Here is a 7,903-nt window from a genome sequence, read left to right on the forward strand (position 1 = left end):
TTTGCAGTTCAGGCGTCCGCCTTAAAAACACAGGCTTGCCGCCTTGACTACGTTGTTTTTTAATCAAGGTTATTCGCCGTATTTCCGCCAGTTTTCTCACCCAAATCTCAACCTACCACCATGACTAACACATTTTCTGCGTGAAACCCTGAATATCATGTATATATGAAAATATAAGACGTTTACTTTATTACTGAAGCATCACTGTGTAAGCCACATGTTACTGTTGTTGCTGTTGAAGGTGGAGTTAGTTGGACTACTTTTATATAAAGTTGTAACACACATTTGGGCAGGCAAAGCAAACCAAGATTAAAGAGGCAGCCAGGGATCAGGTATTACAAAACCTAAAGACTGCCCTGTCTCAGAAGAGGGCCCTAGCCATACAAGATCACCACACCAGTTCTGAGGATGAATCTCCACAACGTTTTCATAGTGTAAGGCATGCTTTTTTTCCTAAGCAGCTGGCTACATTGCTACACAACACCAAAAACCTGTGGTGTTTCCAAAACTACAAAGTGCTTAATTAACATGTCGTGTATTTGAAAGTAATAGGACAATCTACATTTTACTCATTGTTAGTTATTAGGGTAGTTTGTCCCCCTTAATTCTTTAAACCGGTCAACCACAGTTCATAATAGTTAATGACAACATCAACTGATGTGACACGTACTTGTTTATTATAAATATTGTCTAGTACCACTCAAATTTCAGAATTTTTTGGATATTGCTAACTATTTTTCTACTGTTACCATATACACGTCCAGGCAAAGCATGCAAAGAAGACAGCCAGACGTGTTGTGTTACCTCAGGCATCCAATCCAAATCATCTCACCAGTTCTGATGACTCCACATACATAGGGAGTCCACAACGTCTTAACTTTGTAAGTCATGCTTTTATCTTTGCTGTTTGTATCTCTGACACAAATTCTTTCTCTTTTTAATTGCTTTAATGTTCTATTCTTTTTTCCTTCTTTTAATGTTTCAGGGCAACGACTTGGAGTTCGGTTTATCCTCCACTCAGAAAATGGTGAGTTCATTCATTACATAAAATGACACAATTGTCACATAATCACAAAAGTACTTCACTCAAGCCATAATTCAACCTCACCTGTTGTCTCCAATGTAATGTTGTCACTCTTACAGAATTTAGATTATTTTCATTGTAAAGATTTGCATCACTTTTACAATGCAACTTTTATAATGCAATTTTACAACCTTGAAGATGTTATGTTGAAAACATCTTATGAATCATCAGTCCTACGGTAGGAAACATGTTTTAAATGACAATGTAAATGTTTGTTAATGCGACTTTAATCAAATATTTTTGTCCAAAATGCCTGATATTACATTCTTCATTGTAGCAGCTGATGGATGATAATAGTCATGGCGTGGCACCCCGAGTGGATGAAATCATGGCATCCCTTCGTGGTAGGTGTTCAGATTGGGATTGAAGGGGTTGACATTTCAAAACACTGTTCATTAAACTAAGATTCATGGTGTGTCCGTATAAGGCATGATTGCACTGTACTGAACCTAAGTATCATTATCCATCTACTACTGGCCAGCTTTTATATTTAATCCATTTGTTCTGTTTTTCAAATTATCATCACATTCACCTAGACCTCCCGGAAATGATTAAATTAATGAAGGAGTGTGTGGAGTGTGTCAAGGCATTAATGCCCTTGGCCGGGGGCACCCCTTCATCTGCGATGTCATTGTCATCTCTTTCTGTGGAAAGTGACATTGAAATGGTATGTTACAATTAAGGGATGAATGTATATGTTTATTACTTAACAGCCATAGTTCATTCATGGATGTTTCGAATGCAAAATTTGCACAAAGTAACTTTTGTCTAGAGTTTTTGGTAAAATGTGTCAATAATAAATGATAAATTTAAAAGGTTACATGTGTTATACAATTATCTTGCTGTAAGTGGGAACCTTCAAATCACTCGATAGTGGGATATACAGACTACCAAGTGTTTTCCAAAGTAAAGATTGATTTAAGCACATTATTTGTATAATGTTTATTCATTTCTTAAGGGTATCTCCCAACTATATATTCATTTGTTCAATTGATTCTCTCTTTCCCCCTCCCTCTCTTTCATACAGCACCACTTGGCTGGCAGCACAGTGACAGTTTCAAAGAGGGCCTTCCTGCGGCTAAGCCGAACTCGCATGACCATTTTTGCCCAGGAGCTGGCTGTCCTGGTGTTCACAAAAGAGGTCCTTGCACAGTCCACTCTGACTGGGAAGTCTGGGAAAGGGGGGGCGCCAAAAGGACAGCTGGACGTTGACAAAGTGCGGGCCATAACAGGTAAATTACCTGTTAAGAAAATCTTTCTCAAAAAGTGCACAAAGTCGTGGGCTTCAGTTTTGTGATGGAGAGTTTATTAAACATTTCCAAAGTTTGTAGTTCCGGAGCTGGTCTGATCTCAGTCACACAAGACCTAAAATTAAGAATCGGCCACGTACATTCTCGGTCCGTGGCTTTTATACACAGTCAGACAGGCTTCAAGTTTCTTCATAAGTCAATACAAGATGCCACCCATCACACCTCGCGCATCCGTTCATCAGATAACAGGATGCTGTTGTTAGTATAACTTTAGGCATGGGGGGTTGTAGACCCTGTTCTTATCTAAACACAATCCAGAGAAGTGTCAAAAATCCAAATCTCGTGACAATATGCTCCCCCCTAAATAACCTAAACAGAGAAGCCCTACAACGTTTATGGCTTTACCCCTAGAATGACGTGTAGAAGCAAGTAATCTAAACTTTCTCATGAGGCTATCATCCTGTTAGTTTCTACTCTGTCAATCTTGTCTTTGACTTACAAAGTTTAATATAAAGTAACATGAATGGGTTCTTAATAGAAGAAAATATTCTATTTAACAGAATTCAAAACAGTCCTCTTTTTTTAGCTTGCATATTACCAACTTTTCTTGAGTATTGCATGAGTATACATATAGTCTACTGACAAAGCTTCTGTGATTTTTTTTAAGCAGCAGCAAGTTTTTGTAGCAAACCACCAGTAATTGTTAAATATATGTTTTGCTATGTACTGGTGGCAATATTTGCATGCCATACTGATACAATTACTCACTGCAAGACAGTCTAATGTAGTAAAAATATAAGAAAATGTTGACCTTACCTCTTGTCTGTTTTGCAGATGCTGTTCTTCTGGAGTTTCCTCAGACTAGTGCCTCTGATGTGCGGGCGGCCATCAGACGCAAGTGTAATAATGAGCATTTCAGCCAAAAAAAGAAAAGTAAAACGTAGTACCTGTTTCTTACGTTGCGTGTCTACTACAGTGGAGCGGGCGATGCATTGGCTTCCAATTCATTTTCAATGAAATCGGGCGTTGACGCTCGCGTAGAGCATTGTGGGAGCGTCAACGCCCGGTTTAATTGAAAAAGAATTAGAAGCCAACGCATCGCCCACTCCGCTGTAGTGGACACGCAGGGTGGTACAATGAACAGGAATGTTGTTATTTTATTGTGTTTCTCACTGTTATAAGGAATGAGAAATGTCAGTTTGTGTCAAATATGTAAATAAGCTGTATTGTGAAAATTGTTAAAAAGGAAAATGTTCATAAACTTTTCATATATTTAAGGATATAGTACAATTCATTGTTAATGTATTTGCAATGTAGCCTACTATTGAAAATGTTAATACATTTGAAATAAAAAGTTTTTTTCACCTGGAAAGTGCATTCAGCATAGGAAAGTCCCTTCATTTATTCACCCAGGAAAGAAGAAAAAATGCATCGTATACTAAATTTTAGCATACTTGAGTATACTTTAAGATTTAGTAATCATCGGTATACTTCAAGTTATTGCATGATTAGTTAATTTGAAGTGTGCTATTTTGGAACAACTAAATTTGTATTTAATATATTTTAGTTGTAATTAAATTGTACTTAAGCACAATTTATAGTGTATTAAGTGTACTTTTATATACTAAAGTGGAACAACTTATAGTATACTTAGTACACTTTAAGTATATGGCTATGTGCATATACTTAAAGTATACTGTAAGTTGATCCACTTTAGTATATAAAAGTATACTTAATACACTCTAAATTGTGCTTAAGTACAATTTAATTACAGCTTCAAGTATACTTTGAAGTTGTTCCACTTCAGCGCATAATAGTGCACTAAATATACTTTAAATTGTGCTTAAGTACAATTTAATTACAGCTTCAAGTATACTTAATACACTTTAAGTATATAGCTATGTGCATATACTTAAAGTTTACTAAGTATACTTGAAGTTGTTCCACTTTAGCACGTAAAAGTGCACTTAATATACTTTAAATTGTGCTTTAGTACAATTTAATTACAACTTAAATATATTAAGTACAAAATAAGTTGTTCCAAAATAGCACACTTCAAATTAACTTATCATTCAATAACTTGAAGTATACTGATGATTAATCACTCTTCAAGTATACTTAAGTATGCTAAGATTTAGTATACTTAGTATATTTTTTTTTTACCTGGGTAGGCTACTTATCGCAAAACTTTTTGATATGGTTCTACTTTCATTTAGCCTACTTACCTAACAACGACTGCTCCTTCTTTGTGAAGATAAATGACGGTTGAAAAAGTGAACGCCTCTGACTTGCGAGTCTCTGACTGGCTCTAGATATGCTTGCAATACAACACGGAATGAGCATGGAACGTTCTTCCTGGAGCCGACGATGAGCCGACGTATCTGCAACGTTTGAGATGGAGCACAGATATGAGAAGAAATCCGACCATTTGCCGATGCTTATACGACGTTATGAATAGAACACAACGTTTCGATCTTAAGCTGACGTCGGCAAGACGTATGTGTGCTATCTGGGATATAGATGAGCTGCGCGCTGATTAGTTGGTCTACAATGAGTGAAGCTGCGGAGCAAAGACGCAACACGGCCAACACCCACTGAAACGTCGAAGGTGGAAACTAAATAAAAACGTACAAATAAATCTATTGTGTCTACACAACACTGTTTTCAACAGTTTGACTAGATATCATTTGAAATGATTACGTTAGTTGTTTCCACTTCTGTTGTCGAAGCAAACAGGATCGACTTACGGTGCGTTTACACTGCAGCGACGCGATGCGAGCGACAACATGTTTTCCATTCATTTTCAATGGAGCCAGGCGAATCGATTGCGTGGTGCATTGTGGGTAGCGACGCAACGCGATCGAGTTGAGATTTTCTCAACTTTATGCAAATGAGATTTTCGCTAGCGATGGCCAATCGCAGTGTTTTCTTGTTTCTCGTAACGTAGCAACCATGTAAGCATTTCTAGCTTTCTAGGTTTCAAGATGGAGGAGAAACTGATTGTTTGTGTGGCTGGGTACCCAGTACTGTATGACACGTCTCTGTATTCGTACAGAGATGTTGATATAAAAAATGATGCATGGCGCAAGGTTGCCGAAATTGTCGGTGCTCCTGGTGGGTATTTTGTACTTTCAAATTCAGTCTAGTCACATTACGTAACTTCGTACTGTGGTAACTAGAGCTAGCTAGTTAGCCCGGCTGGGACTCCCTAGTTGTATCGAAAGATTAGACACTGAGTAATATAATACGTGTTTACACATGTCAACGTGTATGTCTAGTAAACAGAATCAGAATGGGATTTATTCGCCATGAAAGTTTGCACAGACAAGGAATTTGCTTTGGCAGGAAGGTGCATACAATAAACATATAGGGACCTAAAATTTAAATATGTGGACTATCTATACTAAGGGTACATAAACTAGCAGTACTAACCCATACACAAAAGAAATATATTTGAAATATATTTTTGGAATATATGCAAATATTAGAAATTGGCCCAATAAATATATTTTAGTTAAATATATCTAAATATATATATATATTTGAAAATATATTTTTTGGAATACATGCAAATATTAGAAATTGGCCCAATAAATATATGTTAGTTAAATATATGTAAATATATATATATTTTGGAAAATATATTTTAATTAAATATGTGAATTTATATGTAAATATATTTACTAACAACATATGTTCATATATGTTTTAAAAAGTTAACATTTATTTAAACAGGAGTCAGGTGAGTCATGTGAGTCAGGGAGTCAGGTGGCTGAGCGGATAGAGCATCGGGCTAGTAATCTGAAGGTTGCCAGTTCGATTCCCGGCCGGTGCACATGACGTTGTGTCCTTGGGCAAGGCACTTCACCCTACTTGCCTCGGGGGGACTGTCCCTGTACTTACTGTAAGTCGCTCTGGATAAGAGCGTCTGCTAAATGACTAAATGTAAACACATTTTATTTAATTTTTTTACATTTTATTTTAATTTATTTCATTTTAAATCTGAGCTCAGCTATTTTTGAGTTGACAGCTGTCCCCAGTTGTCCCTTGGTGGCCTGTGGAAATTTCTTCAACACTGCGTCTGGGGGTAGAAGGATAAACACTTTGTTTAGGTTTAGCTATTAGATGTGATCAGTGTTTCAGCATAGTTAGCAACTGCATTTGTTTCAGTATATCTAATAAACTGGCAACTGAGTGTGTAACTGTGTTAACATCACATTTCACATTGTAACATTATCACCACCTGACTGAATGTTAAGTAAATCAATTGCCATCTCACCAAAAATAACATTGATGGTGTTGGAGTCCAGTGCTTCCCGCTGCAGATCAGTCTCATCCCTTCTGTATTTTCCACCTAAGACAAAGTATAAACAGTACAGAATATTTATGGGATTTAATTAGGGTTGTTTTTGGTGTAGTTATTTGTTTGTCTGTCTGTGTGCAGGATTACGTAACAACTACAGGCCAATTTTCAAGGACCTCAATACTGCACTAAACAGCATATGGCCTTGGTGAAGGTCTAAGCCCAACCCCTCCCCCACCCTTCTTCTTTTGAGATAAATACATTTTATTTTATTAATGCAGCCTATATGAAGCCTATATGAACAAAGGAAACAATACCTTTGAGGTTACTTTGAAGGAGGACATCCACTGGAAACACCCCTAGCAGCAGAGTCCGGACCATAGCTGTTGCAGTTGATGCATGGACTGCTGCCTTCCAGGCATTTTTGTTGCATAGTACATGCGTGTTCTTCCCAATTTCAACCTAAGTGGAAATAAACACTAACTCAGTCAAAATTAATAAATAGACCATGTCTGTTGAATAGGGACAGTAATAAAGTTACATTTAAATGTTCCAATCGTCATTTCCGTTAGGGTGCACTGATTTGATGTTCGATATGAGACGACATCCCTGAAATCAGGGATGGAAATAAAAAAAATTGTCCACCGGCCACTGTGGCTGGTGGATTTCAAAATCTACCAGCCACTCAATGTTTTTAACAGCCACTTTCTTGTTTTTAACCGACAATGTGTAACTGCATGTGAAAATTAATACTACAAGAGTAGTTTATTTAATCTCAGGTCTCAATGAAACACTGACACTTTCTCTTTCTCTCTTATACATACACAAACCACAAACTGATATACATTTAATTAAATGAGTAGGGCAGATTAAACAACAAACTAACATTCCTCCACCCATCCTCCCCACTCCCAGTACAATTTACTCCTGCTCATCAGAATCAGATTCTGAAGTTTCAGAGGTGCTTTCCTGAGCGTAGTAGCTTCACTCTGAAGGGGCTTATTTTCCCGATAATGACAACGGCGTTCTGTACATTATCTCGCTTATTACACGGCTACTTGCCAAAAAAATAACTTAACACAGTGTGTCTTTTTACAATTTATATGTTACCATTCGTAGTGTTGATCTGCAGAGAAATAGTTCGCCAAAGACGTTGAACTTCATAGACGTTGAACATTCTTTAGGCTTGAAATCAGCTGACGTCGCTAAGCAACGGAGTACGCTGGGGTTGAAAAGTTACCGGACTACTTGCGGAGTGCTACGAAA

General features: G+C 37.2%; 1 long non-coding RNA gene across 1 annotated transcript; it reads left to right on the forward strand.

The window, feature by feature from the left end:
- The first annotated feature begins 685 nt into the window (after positions 1-685).
- LOC134035068 (uncharacterized) lies at positions 686-2,213 on the forward strand. Its single transcript, XR_009932300.1, has 4 exons — positions 686-881; positions 986-1,027; positions 1,362-1,428; positions 2,112-2,213. It is a non-coding gene; the product is annotated as an uncharacterized LOC134035068 (long non-coding RNA).
- The last annotated feature ends 5,690 nt before the right edge of the window (positions 2,214-7,903 follow it).

This window comes from Osmerus eperlanus, chromosome 15 (genome assembly GCF_963692335.1).
Source record: "Osmerus eperlanus chromosome 15, fOsmEpe2.1, whole genome shotgun sequence".
NCBI lineage: Eukaryota > Metazoa > Chordata > Actinopteri > Osmeriformes > Osmeridae > Osmerus > Osmerus eperlanus.